Source organism: Schistocerca piceifrons, chromosome 8 (assembly GCF_021461385.2).
Source record: "Schistocerca piceifrons isolate TAMUIC-IGC-003096 chromosome 8, iqSchPice1.1, whole genome shotgun sequence".
In the NCBI taxonomy this organism is placed as follows: domain Eukaryota; kingdom Metazoa; phylum Arthropoda; class Insecta; order Orthoptera; family Acrididae; genus Schistocerca; species Schistocerca piceifrons.
In genome coordinates, this window is record NC_060145.1 from 204,219,650 (window position 1) to 204,237,972 (window position 18,323).

At 39.1% G+C, this 18,323-nt stretch overlaps 1 long non-coding RNA gene across 1 annotated transcript; it reads left to right on the forward strand.

Annotated features, from left to right (window-relative positions):
* Positions 1 to 1,719: 1,719 nt before the first annotated feature.
* On the forward strand, positions 1,720 to 16,466 carry LOC124711285. The gene is made up of 3 exons (XR_007005452.1): positions 1,720 to 1,821; positions 14,274 to 14,429; positions 16,309 to 16,466. It is a non-coding gene; the product is annotated as an uncharacterized LOC124711285 (long non-coding RNA).
* The last annotated feature ends 1,857 nt before the right edge of the window (positions 16,467 to 18,323 follow it).

The window sequence follows — 18,323 nt, forward strand, 5'->3', positions numbered from 1 at the left end:
GATATAAGATGAACATCAACAAAAGCAAAACAAGGATAATGGAATGTAGTCTAATTAAGTCGGGTGATGCTGAGGGAATTAGATTAGGAAATGAGGCACTTAAAGTAGTAAAGGAGTTTTGCTATTTGGGGAGCAAAATAACTGATGATGATCGAAGTAGAGAGGATATAAAATGTAGGCTGGCAATGGCAAGGAAAGCGTTTCTGAAGAAGAGAAATTTGTTAACATCCAGTATAGATTTAAGTGTCAGGAAGTCATTTCTGAAAGTATTCGTATGGAGTGTAGCCATGTATGGAAGTGAAACATGGACGATAAATAGTTTGGACAAGAAGAGAATAGAAGCTTTCGAAATGTGGTGCTACAGAAGAATGCTGAAAATTAGATGGATAGATCACATAACTAAAGAGGAAGTATTGAATAGGATTGTGGAGAAGAGAAGTTTGTGGCACAACTTGACCAGAAGAAGGGATCGGTTGGTACCATATGTTCTGAGGCATCAAGGGATCACCAATTTAGTATTGGAGGGCAGCGTGGAGGGTAAAAATCGTAGAGGGAGACCAAGAGATGAATACACTAAGCAGATTCAGAAGGATGTAGGTAGCAGTAGGTACTGGGAGATGAAAAAGCTTGCACAGGATAGAGTAGCATGGAGAGCTGCATCAAACCAGTCTCAGGACTGAAGACCACAACAACAACAACAACAACAATAGTCAACGTGCAGAATGAATGTGAATGCATCCATGTTTTATCCATGTGTATAAATGTCTACCGAAGCTAACTACACTGACTGTCAAAGATATGCAGCTTGCAGTAAAAATGGGTCGAAAGAAAATGGTATTGTGTTATAGAAACATTTGTTCCAGTGTTGCAATGGAAGGGCTGGTTTACTTTAGTTTAGCTTTAGTTATGTCATGTTCCGTAGATCATTTTCCCGATTATTTTATCGATATGATGTGGAAAAATCAGATTACAAGATATATATACACACATGAATAGTTCTAGTACTGAAAGTTTTAGTTCTACACATTTAGAGGTACATTTCATTTTTTTCTTATTTTTTACCATTTCTGAAACAAAAACTCGTCCATGGAGTAGACAAGGTTTTCCAAAAGAAATGACTTTAATCTAGATTTAAAACTTGATCTGCTACCTGCCAGACACTTTATGTTGATGAGCAAATGATCAAAGATTTTTGTTGCTGAATAGTGTAGTACTTGTTGAGCAACCATGGACGACTTTACCTTCGGGATGACGCTACCTTCGTTATTTTTGCTTCAGGAATGCTAATCATACATCTTCAATCTCCGAAAATGGTAAATAAAGTGAAACTGGTGTTAGAAATTTTTTGGGTTGGTGTATGTGCACATAATTATTCTGTGGCTTGGTGTGTTGTGTTCTCGAAACAATCAGCAACATAGTGTTGGTAGAGAGCTACGCTAGACAATATTTGTTACGAAATGTGGAGAAAGTCGGAAGAAATAAGATATATGTCCAGTTAGTGTACAGAATTTTCACCTTCTGCGGATAAAATAAGGATTTATTAGAGGAGCAGGAAGATCTTCACTTTCATGTACATGGAAGAGAGTAGAACAAACACAAAAACAGACTATGTATTGCAATAAATTCATGAGAACCGTAACCAAGAACATTGTTTTGCACTTTGTTACTGCCACACACTTTTTTTTCAGATTCTTACGTATATCTCTTGATTTTTCGCAGAGTGAAGAGTTCAGTGCAGTACTGAAATGTGCATCTTTCCTTACAATTCCTGTCGGCCAGCTGTATCTTTATTGTTGGGCAGCGACTAATGTAACAGCACAGGTGAGCATGGGATCAACCTCGAGCACTGATAGACCAACTTGTGTCCATACTTTTGTGAGCAATGTCCTCTACCGTCATTCAGCTGATATGAGGCTCATATCTCTCAGGAAACCAAACCAAGGTGTTTCGTTTATTAACGCTATCATTTTTCTGTAACCTGTTAATGGTGGCCCAGAAAGAGAGCCGGTTTTGATACACCAAAGCAAAGAAAATTATTTTTAAGTAAAACATAAACAAAATACCTAAACATATTCATCTAACCTTCCTGCATGATGTATGAAAAAAGGGGGCCAATGACCTCTACTTAGCTGGCTTGCAATAGCTCTGTCCATCAAATTCACTATGACTCCACGATAAGATTCCACATCCATTTAGCTGACAGGTCGTCGAATTTCCTGCTTCAAATCATGGATGTTTCGGAGTTTATTGGCATACAACATTGACTCAAACGACCTCAAATGAAAATGTCACAAGGAATTAAGTCCTACGACCCTGGTGGCCATTGCGCAAAACGGGGCCATCCGGGAACCACTCATGGAGCAGCTGAATTGTTTCGCGGGAAATTGGGCAGATGGCTGAATTTTGTAGGGGTGGTAATGGTGAACACACCGGAGAATTCTCCGTAATGAAGAACAGCTTATGCCCAATTGTTAAGAACGGTAACGAACTGTTTTCATTGGGCTAACATAAGACTGTCACGAAACTTCACAATGTTATTCTCACTTCGGCTAGAAGCGAATAATTTCTTATCCACTGTCACTCAATTAGAGAACAGAACCAATATATATAACAAATAATAGCAAAATTGGACTTTATTGAACTTACGACATACACAACCGATCTACGTACGTTTGAGGTACCTCATCATCACCATCGTCATCATTAGCCTTTAGACATCCACTGCTGTAAGGCCTGGTCCAGTTCTTTCCATGCTTCCAAGTCACTCCTGCACGTTTTCTTGTGTCAGTTATGCACCTCCTATTAGGTCGTCACACAATATTACTTTTACCGCGTGGCACTGAGCATAGAATTTTCTTGAGCCATCTACCATCGATTTGCCTAGTTATATGTCTCATTCACCGTTTCGTTTTCATAACAATCACAGTTACATGTTAAGCTGCAGTCTGTTTCGTGATTCATTTGTCCCTCCTGAGCAAGACTCAGTTTTGATGGTTTTCACACTGAAAAGCCAGGTCTCAATATCCTAAGTCAAAACTGTTAATAGCCACTCATGATACGCTTTTCTCTTCACAAACATAGGAAGCTAAGTTTTGCTAACTCTACTCATTTTATCGAGAAACCTTAGGTCGTTTTTATCCTAATGCTTATTTACTTTGCTGTCCACCCAGTCGCTAATTTCAGTTACCCTAAATACGAGGGCTCTTCCATATTGATTTAGAATTCATTTCTCCCCATCAGTGAAGGTGCCCCATTTGCCTCGTCATTACATTTGCAAATATGTAGTACTTAGGTCTAACTGCAGACTGCAGGTTAGTCATCAGAAGTGTTATCCCTTCTAACTCATTTTCCCAACTTCTGTCATTATGTGGTCTAAAAACATTGACTGTGATCATCGTGGAGAGCGCAGGCAAGCCGGTTTTGTGGAAGGAGGGCGTAAACATTGAGGATGTCAACAGGCAGCTGATGTCAGTGGGAGGAAATCGACTACTCTTCTCCACATAATAGTCGAAAAACCGTGGTTACCCTTACTGAAATTGTGTTCCAGATAGTGCCACACCCACCGTATTTTCCTGACTTGGCCTCTTCTGGTTGCCTGATTACCTACTGTTCGCTGCTATGAAGGAACTCCAGCTCGGACATCTTTTTCTACAGAGTTCAATGAATTGCGAGCTTCTAGTGGGCGCGAAACACTCCACAAAAGTAGTTCAAGAGCGCCTACAGTAATTACAGGGCCTAGTAAGGAGAATATGGCGGTTGTGGCAGTAACTAGAGTGCCATTTCAGCGATGGTAGCCATGGTTTTGCAGCTCGTAAGGGGACGAGCATTGTCGTGTTACAAGAGCGCTTTTCGTAATAGAGTTCTTTATTAATTGACGAAAAGTTATCGAGTAAAACTGAAGTAATGTCTGGCGTTCCTCAAGAAATTGTTATATATCCTATGCTGTTTGTCATCTGCATAAACGAGTCAGAAGACAATCTTAGAAACATTGATTGTTTGCATGTGTTGCTGTCATTCACCGACCTATAAAGTCATCAGATTAACAGAACAAATTGTACAACAATTTAGACAAGATATCTGTAAGGTGCAAAAGTAGCAATTGAATCTAAGTAATTAAAAGTGTGGTCATCCACATGAGTACCGAAAGGAATCCGAGAAGTTTCGATTACATGATAATCCACACAAAACTAACTCCTATAAATTCAATTAAATATTTAGGGATTACAATTACGAATAACTTATGTTGGAAGGATCACATAGATAATGTTGTGGGTAGAGCAAACCAAAGACGCGTTTTATTGGCAGAACATTGAGAAAACGCTACAGCTGTATTAAAGAGACTACCTACATTACGCTCGTACGTCCTCTTCTGGAGTACTGCTATGCAGTGGGGTATCCGCGTCAGATAAGATCAACGGAGGACATCGAAAAAGTACAAAAAAGGGAAGCTTGTCTTGTAGTACCGCGAAATAGGTGAGAGAGAGCCGTGGATATAATACGTAAATTGGGTTTCAATCAATAAAACATAGGCGATTTTCGTTGCGGCAGGATTTTCTTATGAAATTTCCGTCACCAAGTGTTTCCTGAGAGTGTCAAAATATTTTGTTTTGCGCACGTCTATATAGGGAGGAACGATCATTGTAATGAGATAAGAGAAACCAGAGCTCGCATAGAAGGATTTAAGTGTTCGTTCTCCCCTCGCGGTGTTTGAAAGTGTAATGGTAGAGAAATAGCATTAAAGTGGTGCAATGAATCTTTACCATGCACATAATTCTCAGTGGCAGAGTAATCAAGTAGATGTAGATGTACTAAACATGAAACTCCGTGTGCCATGTCACACATGTTTAGTTTTTCCTAACTCTTCGGGAAGTCGGAATTTTGCATGAACTCGGCAGGTAATCGTTAAATGCTTTATTAATTAATACTGGACAAACGTTCACCACGCAGATACACCGCAGCTGTTTGAACGTTGTGGCCGGAATCAGTTGAAAATGTATGACAATACAGTCATGAACACTTGTGTCGATAGAAATCAGAGGGACAGTGTTACATCGACACACAAGGTAGCACCCGTTGTTCACATTAAATCATATTTTGTTTATTGTTTTGATTATAAGAAACTATTTTTGAAAAACTTGAATTTAGAAACAAATAATTTTGTAAAAAGTGATTTCTAATTCTATGTTTCATCACAAACTTTGAAATAATCGAAAGTTGTGATTTTTCTGACGGGTGGGTGATGGGGGAGGAGCGTTTGTATGGTTTTGAAGATGTGCGTTCTGGCACCTAACATTTTAGAAGTTAGGCTCTGATCCACAGAAAATGCAATACATTCTTTTATGTGTGCAGCTCTAGCAGAACTAGGTGACTGATTAAGGACTGTAAATATTTACTTTGATTTAACTGAATCATTTCATTGTGAAGAAAATGCAATACATTTGCGTAAGTTCATCAATGGTTCGCTTGTTATCGAAATTCGATCGTGCCAAGGTGGATCATGCATCAGTGAAGTCGATCATTGTAGGTTTTTGGAACTGACTGCAGGCGGAAAGACTTGCAGGTACCGTGCTCAAGATCTCGTACAGAAACTGAATGCTGCTCTCTTCCCTATACGAATAATCTCCGCTGTGTCTGACACAAACTCGAACGCTTGTTTACCTTTCGTACTTTCACTCTGTTATCGCATATGGTGTTATGTTTAGGGGACTCCATGCATTCACTCAGAACATTCTTTTCTCAGAAAACCGCAGTCAGATTAATAGGTGTAAGTACCCGAACTTGGTGTAGGTCGTCCTTGAGGTGTCTCCGAAATCTAATTTTGCCATTTCTGCACATATATTTCATCTTGAGGTTTGCTGTTGACAAGATTGACTCATTCAGAGGAAATTGTAACATTCACTCAATGAACGCAAGATAGAAAGATGATATGAACTTAGATAACATTTCCTTACTCATTGATCTATTTAGGAATTTCAGTTTCTCTAGGCTTACAACCAAATCATTGAAGGGGAACACGAACAGCATCTCTCTTACTACACACCCCTGGGGCACAGCAGCCATCACTTCAGCATCTGAAGATGACTCCCCCGTCCAGGTTACTGTGCTCCATCATGTCCTTCAGGAAACTTCCGACCGCCGTAAATCTTTCCAGACATCAGATTGGATAGTGTCTTCTTTATATAGCATCGATGTGATACTGAAGCACAAGATTGCCGGAAGCACAGAAATATCACATAATCCTGACTATCTGTACTCCTGGCACTGAGGATACCATTCTTAAGAATAAGACTTGAGTTTCACATTATCAGCATTATCAAAATACGAGCTGCTTTTTCTGAAGCATGTTATACTTTTCCAAGTAAGTCATAAGATCTGAACTAGCAATTTTTTGCATGGTTATGCTACAGATACATGTGAAGGATGTAGGACAGCACTACGGTGGATCTATTCTGCTTACTATATGTAGCTAAATGAGGCCAGTGTTCTTTCATAATAGGAAGAAATGGGTATCAGTTGCCCAGAAATCTGGAACTATCGCTGGTTTCCCGAATTACTTGGGCGCCGTTGCTGGGAAACACGTAAGAATCGTCTACCCTGTCAAATCGACCCATAACAACTATAAAGCATATTCGTCTATAGTTATGAAGGCTATAGCTGAAGCAGAATACCGAAAACCTTATGCGATCGATTGCGATGCTAACGTTTTCAAAATCTGTCGACTGTCGAGATCTATCATTAATGGCCCCAAGGACCCACCTGAGAACCAGTGCGTTCCACGCACACAGAACCCCAAAATGCCCTATAATCTCATAGGAGTTAGTTCGAATAGTTCAGAAGGACGTGTAATATACTTTTAGAATACTTAGAAACATATTGAGAATCTTCCGGCGCAATTAACTTGTATCCTGACTATCCTAGGGATAAAGTGAAAACCTGTGTAGTTTTGCACAATTTAGAACGAGAGCGAGATGGAAATCACATTGTCCATCCCGGGTTTTGAAGATGTTCCCTGTGAAATGAAGAAAAAGCTGTCAACTTTATTCAGAAAAAATGTAAGAGTTGTGTTGGAAGATGACATCATGACTGAGGGGGTTTCTATGAGATAGCGATAAAATATGATTCACCTTAATGCTCATAAAAGACAGTATACTGTATTATAATTTGATATGTATTTTAAATATATGTCACTGGTAATTTTCTTAGATTTCAAGTCATTTCGCTTTAAATTTCCTCAGAATCGCGATGAGTTTACAAATTGTCGTAATGTTGTTATTGTAGTGGTCTATAGACCAAAGACTGGTTTGATGCAGCTCTCCATGATGCTCTATCCTGTGCAAGCCTCTTCATCTCCGAGTAACTACCGCTACCTACACCCCCTCCCCCCCCCCCCCCCCCCCCGGTGCTTCCCGTACTAAATAATTGGTGATGCCTTGATGTCTCAGAACGTGTCCTACCATACGATCCCTTCTTTATTACCACAATTTTCCCTTCTGCCGAATTCTATTCAGTACCTCCTCATTAGTTACGTGATACACCCAAATAACCTTCAGCATTCTTCTGTAGCACCATATTTCGAAAGCTTCTATTCTCTTCCTGTCTGAACTGCTTATCGTTCATTTTTCAGCTCCACACATGGTTACACACCATACAAATACCTTCAAAAAGATCTCCCTGGCAATTAAATCTATAATCGATGTTCATAAATTTCTCCTCTTCAGAAACGCTTTTCTTGCCATTGCCAGTCTACATCTTATATCCTCCCTACTTAGACCATCATCAGTTATTTTACTTTCCAAACATCGAAACTCATTTACTACTTTAAATAATTCATTTCCTAATCTAATTCCCTCAGCATCACCTTATTTATTTCTGCTACATTCCATTATCCTCGTGTTTGCTTTAGTTGATGTTTATCTGATATCCCTCTTTCAAGATACTGTCCATTCCAGTGAGCTGTTCCTTCAAGTCCTTTACCGTCTCTGACAGAATTACAATGTCATCGGCTAACATCAATCTTTTTATTTCTTCTCCGTGAACTTTAATTCCCACTCCAATTATTCTTTTATTTTTTTTACTTGTTGATCAGTATACAGACAGAATAACATCGGGGATAGGCTACAAGCCGGTCTTACTCCCTTCTCAACCTCCGGTTACCCTTCGTGCCCCTCGGCTCTTATAACTGCCACATGGTTCCTGTACAAATCGTAAGTACCCTTTCGCTCCCTGTATTTTACAACTGCCACCTTTAGAATTTTAAAGAGAGTATTCCAGGCAACACTGTCGAAACTTTCTCTACGTCTGCAAATGCTTTAAACGTAGATTTGCCTTTCCTTAACCTATCTTCTAAGATAAGTCGTAGGGTCAGTATTGCCTCCGCGTTTTTCTAAATTTCTTCGGAGTCCGGACAGCTCTTTCCCGATATTGGCTTCTACCAGTTTTTCTGTTCTTCTGTAAAGGACTCGTGTTAGGATTTTGCAGCCATTACTTTTAAAATTGATAGTTCGGTAATTTTCACACCTGTCAGCGCCTACTTTCTTTGGAACTGGGATTATTATATTCTTCTTGAAGTCTGAGGGTATGTCCCTTGCATTACACATTTTGCCCACCAGACTGTAGAGCTTTCGTAGTGGCTGGCTCTCCAGAGGCTATCAGTAGCTCTAACGGTATGTTTTCTGTTTCCAGGGCCTTGTTTCGACTTAAGTCTTTCAGCTCTTTGCTAGATTGTTCACGGAATATCCTATCTCCCTTCTCATCTTCCTCTAAGTCCTCTTTCCATTTCTATAGCATTGCCCTCAAATACATCTCCCATTTACAGAATATACTCCTTCCACCTTTCTGCTTCCCCTTCTTTGCTTAGGACTGGTTTTCCATCTGCGCTCTTGATATTCCCCACGTGGTTCTCTTAATACATCTCCCATTTACAGAATATACTCCTTCCACCTTTCTGCTTCCCCTTCTTTGCTTAGGACTGGTTTTCCATCTGCGCTCTTGATATTCCCCACGTGGTTCTCTTTTCTCCAAAGATCTCCTTCATTTTCCTGTTGGCGGTATCTGTGTAACTCCCTATGCTTTTAAAACCTTAAATTTGTCCTGTAGCTATTTCTGCTTAGCCATTTTGCATTTCCTGTCGGTCTATATTCCCTTTCACCTGCTTCGTTTATTGCATTTCTATATTTTCTCGTTTCATTAATTAAACTGAATATGTCTTGTGTTACCCAAGGATTTCTACAACCTCTCGTCATTTTCTGCCTGCTTGATCCTCTGCTACCTTCACTATTTAATCTCTCGAAGCTACCATTACTCTTCTACTGTATTCCTTCCTCCTGTTCTGTTCAATCGTTGCCTAATGCTCCCTCTGAAACCTTCTACAGTCTCTGGTTCTTTCAGTTTATCCAGGTCCTATCTCCTTCAATTCCTGCTGCTTTGTAGTCTATTCAGTTATAATCTGCAGCTCATAACCAATAAATTGTGGTCAGAGTCAACGTCTGTCCCCGGAAATGTCTTACAATTTCAAATCTGGTTCAAAAATCTCTTGTAACTATAATAATCTTTCTGAAACTCTCCGGTGCCTCCAGGCCTCTTCCATGTATACAACCTTCTCTCAATATTCTTAAACCAAGTTTCAGCCATGATGAAATGCTCCGTGCAAAATTCTATCAGGGGCTTCCTCTTTCATTCCTTTCCCCAAGTCCATATTCACCTTCTACTTTTCCTTTTCTTCCTTTTCCTACTATCGAATTCCAGTCCCCCATGAGTATTAAATTTTCGGCTGCTTTAAATGTCTGAATAATTTCTTTCATCTCGTCATAGATTTCTTCAATCTCCTCCTAATCTGCAGAGGTGTTTGGCATACAAGCTTGTACTGCTGTGGTGGATGTGGGCTTTGTATCTATCTTGCCTACAATAATGCGTTCACTGTGCTGTTCATAGTGGCTTATCGGCGTTCCTATTTTTGTACTCATTATTAAACCTACTCCTAAATTATCCCTATTTCATTTTGTACTTATAACTTCAACAATTCCAATTGTATCCATTTCCCTTTCTAAACTTTTTAACCTACCAGCCAGATTAGGGGATCTAACATTTAACGCTCCGATTAGTAGAACGTCAGTTATGTTTCTCCTGATAACAACGTCCTAATGTACCATGTCTCTTATTAGACAAAAATGCGTTTTTCGATATCTACCAAATTCCAGTTTTAGTGAGCCCATAATCATCGAAGTCGTTAAAAATTTCAAAACAAACGTCTTTCCATGCTTTCTGCGTCTCTCATACTTATATTTTTCACATGTTGTGCCCGACAGCACTGGTTCAGATAGCACTGCAGAAATCCAGGGATTCACATTAACATCTAATAAATGCCTCATTTCATCAGAAACACTGCTGTACACTCTTCAGATAGCACTGCAGAAATCCAGGGATTCACATCAACATCTAATAAATGCCTCATTTCATCAGAAAAACTGCTGTAACAACTTACCAAAAATAATAATAAAATATAGTTATTAAAGAGATCCAGTCGCTATCACGTTAAAACAGAAACTGAACCGGACGTGTGTGAATGCCTGATCGCTTTCTGTCCCCTGAACATGAGTTCTCAGCTTATGGAAACCTGATGGAGCCTGTTGGTGTCGAGGGAGTATACGGTACCCTACTGTTACCACTAGGTACCGAATAAAAAGTGAAGAAACTATTCACATCTGTGGAAAGCGACCAAAAAAAAAAACGAAAACCAACCGAACCTAACGGAAATGCACATGTGTGAAACACCAGGCCTAAGGCACATGGGGAGAAAGACAATCGGTACACCACTGTAAGAGGACAAATACCCGTAATTTTCGCGACATAATAATTACGATTGATTTACGCTGAAGGACGCAGTATGTTTCTTTTACTCATTTTGGATCGTGAGTAAGCCTCTCCACTAACTAGAACGTCTTTCTACGAATGCAGTCAATTTGTTGGGCAGTACTTCGACACTCTAAAACACACTAAACAAACTTGTGACGCATCATGTGTTTTCTTTCAGTATTTTTGTATCCCTAATCTAACTTCGTAATGGCTCTAGAAAGAAGAGCAACACCTAAAAATTGGCGTAATAAGGCCACTGCTTTCGTGCCCCCTACATGAGTAAATTACATGTTCTTCGGTTTATTGCAGTAAGTGAGAAATAATTCCTTCCTCTTGTGTTGTTCATACAGCTGTCATTAAATCCCTCATATCTGTTGCATCTGATTCTATCTTCTAAAGCTTCCTCTCCTTCTACCAATCCTCTTTTTTTTCATGGTCTCATTTTCTCCATCTAACATTCACTCTTCATTTCTTTTTCCTCTAAGGATGGTACATCAAAATTTGCTTTCGCCATCTGTCGTCCGCCAATGTGTTATATGTCCACAGACGAGACCTGTTCTTCCGTTCTATCTGTCATGCTCCCTTGAGTCTCGATCATTGCCCTAATAGTTCTGTTTTTTATGTGATCTCTTTTTTTCTGGATGTATTCCAGTCTCTGCCTTCTTCTACCGTTTTTGCCCTCTACAGCTCTCTCGAGTACTACTGAAGTTATTGTCTGATATCTTAACAAATGTACTGTCATCCCTTTCCTTTTTCTTTCCAGTGTTCTCCGTATATTTCTTTCCTAAGCGATCCGCGCAGAAGCTCCTTATATCTTACCTTACTAGCCAACTTAATTTTCAGCATTCGTCTGTAGCACCACATCTGAAATGCTTTGATTCTCTTTGGTCTGGTTATCCCACAGTCCATGTTTCACTACCATACAATGCTTTTCTTTAAACGTACATTCTCAGAAATTTCTTCCTCAATTAAGGTATATGTTTGATACTAGTAGACATCTCTTGGCCAGGAATGTCCATTCTGCCAGTGCTAGTCCGCTTTTGATGACTTCCTTGGTCTGTCCGCCACTGTTTATTTTGCTACCTAGGTGGTAGTATTCCTTAACTTCATCTACTTAGTGAATATCATTCCTCATCTTAAGTTTTCGCTGCCTTCATTACTTTCGTCTTTCTTCGATTTACCCTCAGCCCGTGTTGTTTACTCATTAGACTACTCATTCAACTCAGCAGATCATGTAATTCTTCTTCACTTTCACTGAGGATATCAGTGTCGTCAGCGAATCGTATCATTGACATCCTTTCACCTTGAATTTTAATCCCTCTGCTGAAACTTTATTTGGTTTCCATAATTGGTTCTTCAAAGAACAGATTGAACAGTAGGGACGATAGACTAAATACCTGTCTTACACCCTTTTTAGGCCAAGCACTGCGTTCTTGGTCGTCCAGTCTTATTATTCCCTCTTGGCTCTTGTACAAATTGTATGTTACTCGTCACTACCTATAGCTAATTCCTATTTTTCTCAGAATTTCAAATATCGTGCACCGTTCTGCGTAGTCGAAAGCCTTTTTCAGGTCGACAGATTCTATTAACGTGTTTTGATTTTTCTTTAGTCTTGCTTCCATTATCAACTGCCACGTCACAATTGCCTCGCTGGTGCTTTTACCTTTCCTTATCCCGGTCTCATCGTCATCTAACACATCGTCAATTTTCTTTTCCATTCATGTGTGTATTATTCTTATCAGCAACTTGGATGCATGAGCTGTGAAGCTGATAATGCAATAATACTAGCATCTGTCAGGTCTTGCAGTTTCGGAACTGTTTGGATGAAATTTTGCTAAAAGTGACGCGATGTGTCACAAGAGTCATACATTATTCACACTAACAAAAATATTCGTTTTGTTGCCATTTCCCGCAATGATTTTAGAAATTTTTATGGAATGTTTCCTGTCTCTTCTGCCTTATTTGGTCTAAGTCCTCCAAAGCTCATTAAAATCCTGATTATAATAATGAATCACCTTTCTCTTCTAAATCGACTCCTCTTTCTTGTTCTATCACATCAGACAAATGATCCCCCTCTCAGAGGCCTTCAGTGCACTGTTACCACCTATCCGCTCTCTCCTATCCAGTGGCAATCTTTATGTTAGCACCCTTGCTTTTAATTTCACGAAAGGTTGTTTTGACTTTGGTATATGCTAAGTCAGTCCTTTCAGCAATCATTTCTTTCTTTGCAACATCTGTGATTGCCCTTTCTAGGGGTATCCATTTCTCTTCAACTCTACTGCCTAGTGAGCTACATCTACAGCCTCAGAGAACTTCAAGCTTATCTCGTCATTCCTTAGTACTTATGTACCCCACTTCTTTCCTTATTTATTCTTCCTGACTAATGTCTTAGACTTCAGCCTACTCTTCTTCCCTGCTACATTGTAATCTGAGTCTATATTTGTTCCTGGGTACGCCTTAGAATCCAGTATCTGATTTCGGAACCTCTGCTTGACCAAGATGTATTCTAACAGAAAATTTCACATATCACCTGGTCTTTCCCAAGAAAACCTATTCCGCTTGTGATTCTTGAACACAGTATTCGCTATTACTAGCTGAAAATTGTTACAGAACTCAATTAGTCTTTCTTCTTTTTGTTCCTTATCCGAATCTATGTTCTGATGTAATCTTTTCTTCTGCTCCTTCCCCTCTAACTACACTCTAGTCGCCCATGACTACTAGATTTTCATCTCCATTTACGTAGTGTACCACACTTTCAATATTATCATATACTTTCTCTAACTCTTCGCTTGCAACGTCGGCATGTGCACTTCCCCTACTCTTCTGCTGTTGTTGATATTACCCAATATTCATCTGACCAGAAATCCTTTTCTTTTCATTTCACTTCACTGAGCCGTACCACACCATGGTTGGGTCCTAGAAAACCCCTTTTAAGATTTTCTAGCTTCGCTACCACTTTCAAGCTTCTGGTATTCCAGGCCCCGATTCATAGTACTTCATCCTTTCGTTGAATATTCAGTCGTTTTCTCATGGTCACCTTTCTCTCTTTCATAACAGTCGCATCTGTGGATCATTATAAGCTGCACAATAGTTCTACAGCGCATACTCTTTACTTTCCAACTCATCTTAGAAGACGATAACAGAGGGTATAGCTCCTAAGTAGCTGTTTTCACATAAACTACTTGTTGCTCCACTCCATGATTATTTTTTTGGGTCTTCTTAGGTTACTCTTGAAACATTTAAATTTTTACATATCTTTAAATGCTGGCCATTTAACAATGTGCGTTCTACATTTGTCCAATGCGTAGGTATCCAGGTTTCTGAAAATTTACTTTCAGTCCCCCACATATGTTCTTTAAGTCAAATATAAAATAACAAAACTGCTAAAACATCCACCCAGTAATGCTTACGGTTTTCAACAGGCAGAGCCGGTCTCGGCAGCAATATACAGCTGCTCTTGGGTGGACGCTAGTGAGCGTTTCAAGCGTGCTCTGAGGATCATCATCAGTCGCTCACAGAAGCCGCTGGTTCTCACCGCCGGACACCTCTACCCCATCGACAAGGGAGCGTTCCTCACGGTTGGTATACTACTGTCTCAACTGAGTCAATAATAATGGCTAACGTAAGATAATCCACGCTAATATAAATCAGAAGTCACCTCGGGTAGTATTTTTAAAATTTTATACCGTTATGACCGATTGTGCTAGTAGAACATCCTCAGGTGACCATGCCATCAGTCTCTAAAAGACATCTCAATAGAATTGAGTCAGTATTGTAATCATCCAGCAACCGGTCAGTACGTTAAGCTGACGGTATTGGGTTGTAGACGTCAGGATCAGACCTGACAGTAATCCTTCGGAGATGGATGAGTCGTGGCTAGATGACAGATGGCTTGCTGCGCCCAAAGACTGTAATAAAACACTAATAGCAAACAAGCATATGTTGGTCCCCAATACACGTTCACTATTCACGGTAACCAACAGTAGCGGCGTACGGCAAGGTGCTAGCCTCACTGGAATGCGCTGACTGACACCACGCGTTTTCCGCTCTCTCGGTCGCTGCAGCAGTGGAGGCACGTACTCAGCAACCTACGACGTCGCAGCAAATAGGCGTAAATTGGCCAGTATTGTCTGCACTGCCTCTGGTGTTAGCAGCAAAGGTCAGTGACTTAACAGAGTGCTCTCTTAAACACTGAAGATTGCTCCTCAGAAAGCATTCATTGTCTCTATTCAGAATGTGCGGCGATGGACTGTGTTAAAAGCAAATGCCGGAGCATGATGAGTTCATAGGCTATACATCAACCACCAGGCTGAAGCATGGTGAGCAGTGAGTGGAGGCAACTTGGTATCCTGCGTACACTTGACCCTAGAGTCCTGCTTTCATCCCAATTTTAAAATGATCCACGAAGTAAGGGGCAGCGGGACTTAGGGTATGCACGGAATTCCGAACAACAGTGCAGCTCGTCGATTTTCACACTGATAAACACAGGCAGATGTGAATGAAGTGATGTCTCATAAGAACTGAGGATCAGTAGCTCGAACCCCAGACCTTCGGCTGTGTAGTCTGGCAGGTAACCATGTTACACATATTCCCTCCATCTCTGACCGATAATAGCAAGCGAGATGACTGTTAAGACGTAATGATGCAAATTAGATAATATCAGATTCTCTTACACCGTATTTGAACAACATGAAACGGTTGTGTATTCAATTGCAAGGGGTTCCGTATCACATGACATGTCTTTCATTCATCTATCATTATTTCTATCGATACATATTTTTTGAAGCCTATGTAATGTAAGCTAACTCGTTCCGGACACATCAATGAAAGAATAGTTCAAATGATCCATGGAATACATAAATAACAGTGAAGAGACATCAGAGATAAAGTTACACATTATTATGGCAGGCCAAGTAGTATCTTTTGAATAGTTCACTGAACATTAAATTTCATTTTGTTACTATACAGCCAGAATTCCTATGTGCAGTTTTGACGTTTAGTCCACAACAATCGTACTGTCCCACACGCTTCAACTTTGGAGTACGACCCGAGTTGCCCCGCCATTTCACCCTAAAATTATGATGCTCCTGTTGTCCACACCACAGCAGTGCTGTGACTGCAAGAAACCGGGAACGTATACTCTCTTCTGACAATGTTCCGCTGTTGCTGTGCAATGGTCTTAGCCTGGGACATCAACTGTAACTTGCTGTTTGAAGTTCCCTCGTAACTAACACAGACTCAAGATACATTTATGGAGCTCATTTAGGATTGCTGAACAACCGAAATCACAGTTAGTTTAAGTACGTCATCTACGAACTACTGTAATTCATACGTGTATTTCAATCAGACGTATGTTCAATAAGAAATGTGTAGGCATCGGAATAAGATTAGAAAATAATAATTTCATTTGTGTACATTATTGTTTATGATGTTCACATTAAAGAATTTTTTTTGCAGTTGGTAAATGCCTCTTACTCATACTACGCATTGCTGAGTCAAATGTACAATCGCTAGAGGCGTCAACGACAAGAGCCAGGACGTATGACGTAGCCAAAGAAGAAGGAACGGACTTAATACATACGACAAAATCGTCTACTTCTTTATTCATCAAATACACACACCCATTTTCAACTAATAATACTTTAATTCAATTCTTTTCTGTGACATAATAAGAAGTGTCCTTTTTTAATCATATTACTCTGTTGTGAATGCTGTCAGAGCATATTATTAGCTATGTAGTTCAAAATAATAACCTTTTATATTTTTATCAATTTTTTTAAATTCTGAAATACAAATCTAGACAGCTAACAAATTTTAAGTAACTGTACAGGCTACATAGTTGAGACCAATAAATAATGATTTACGATATCGAACACTAAATGGAATGAAGAGATTCCAACTAAAAATGTACCATTTTCAGAATTATCAATATTTCAAAAACGTTTTAATTTGTTGGTCTACGATGTACCTTCTGGAATAGCAAAAAAAAAACCTAATTTATTTAATTTTTTCACCGAAAACAGATACTGCAAATCAAATGAAGCTATTCCTCTCCGAATGAGTTAATGTCTATTGTAAAAGCAAATGAATGCTTAAGTCTTTTATATACCACAGTACTAAACGCTGTAATATCAAAGTGTGGGTAAGTGTGTTTTGAAGCAGAGTACGGATGCTACGTTACACTAAGTTGTTCTTTCTTGAGGAGTTTCATGCAGTATAAAAATTGTTTTTACTGAGTACAGATGAAGATAATAGTGCAAGAAAATTGTAAATAGGCGGTAAAAAACATATCTCACAAGACATGGACAGGACATACCGTCGAGTGCCTAGAGGAAATGAACTAACAAGGTGGAGAAGATTTTTACATCAAAATATTTCTCAAACAACATGACAACTGATAGAATATTCAGTGTTAAAAACTGGAGAACTGACTTTTAATTTATGCCAGTTGGTTAAAAAAGTATATTGAATATAGAAAGTTGGTTAACATACCTGACTTACATCAACTGTATTATCTTTGCTATCACTATCATGTAAATCGATTATTCAGCTCCTCCATATGTTCTTTGCATATGGAGTCCATTTTTAAATCTAAAAATGACATTTCAGTGTCCAATAATTTGCTTTCAAAGCACTCTCACTTCCTTGTACGACATGACTGTAAACAATATAGTCCATAAATATCGTGTGAAACACACAAATATTTTATGAAGTTGGTGTCTGACTTTGGCCTATTGACTGTATTCAGACTCTGATTGACTTCTCTCCTGTTCTCTGTCTCCATTTTCACATTATGTTAATTTTATTTGCTGCTCCTTGCTGTTCATTGTACCGTATGTGTTACACTGGATACGTTTATCATTTTAAGTGGTATGCTTCGCTATCTACATGATGTGTGTTCATCAGCATTAAGCTATTATTATCTCATAGTGCTTGTTTTCTGTTTATTTGTGAATATTATCATCTCAGGACACAACAGTAGAAATATAAAAAACCACCATGAACGTCTCCAATGCAGATTCTCTATTTTGCAGTTAAAATATGAAACTAGATAATTCTAAGTACTATTTAAATATGATGTGTACACCTATAGTTATGGGAAATCTTTAGAAAAGGTCCTTCCTTAATGCTGCAATTTGATATTAAATACATTACATTCTGTAATCACCCATATGAATGATAATATGAGTTTGTAGTAATTATGCCAGTTAGCCCCAACATGAAATCAAGAGTATCAAGTATTTTTACACGTATTACCTAGATGACACAAAGCTTCAGCCATACATTTCCATGAGGAACATTACACAGATTTCTGATCACTGTTTATTCGTTTTACAAAATATTTCCTGCATTCTCTGCCGAATTATTCAACAAATTGTATGCAATTCCCTTCCCTGAATGAAACAACCTTCTCATAGTGTCAGTTATAGTTATTTTATATCCTGTCTCTTACTATTACAGCATTAATGACA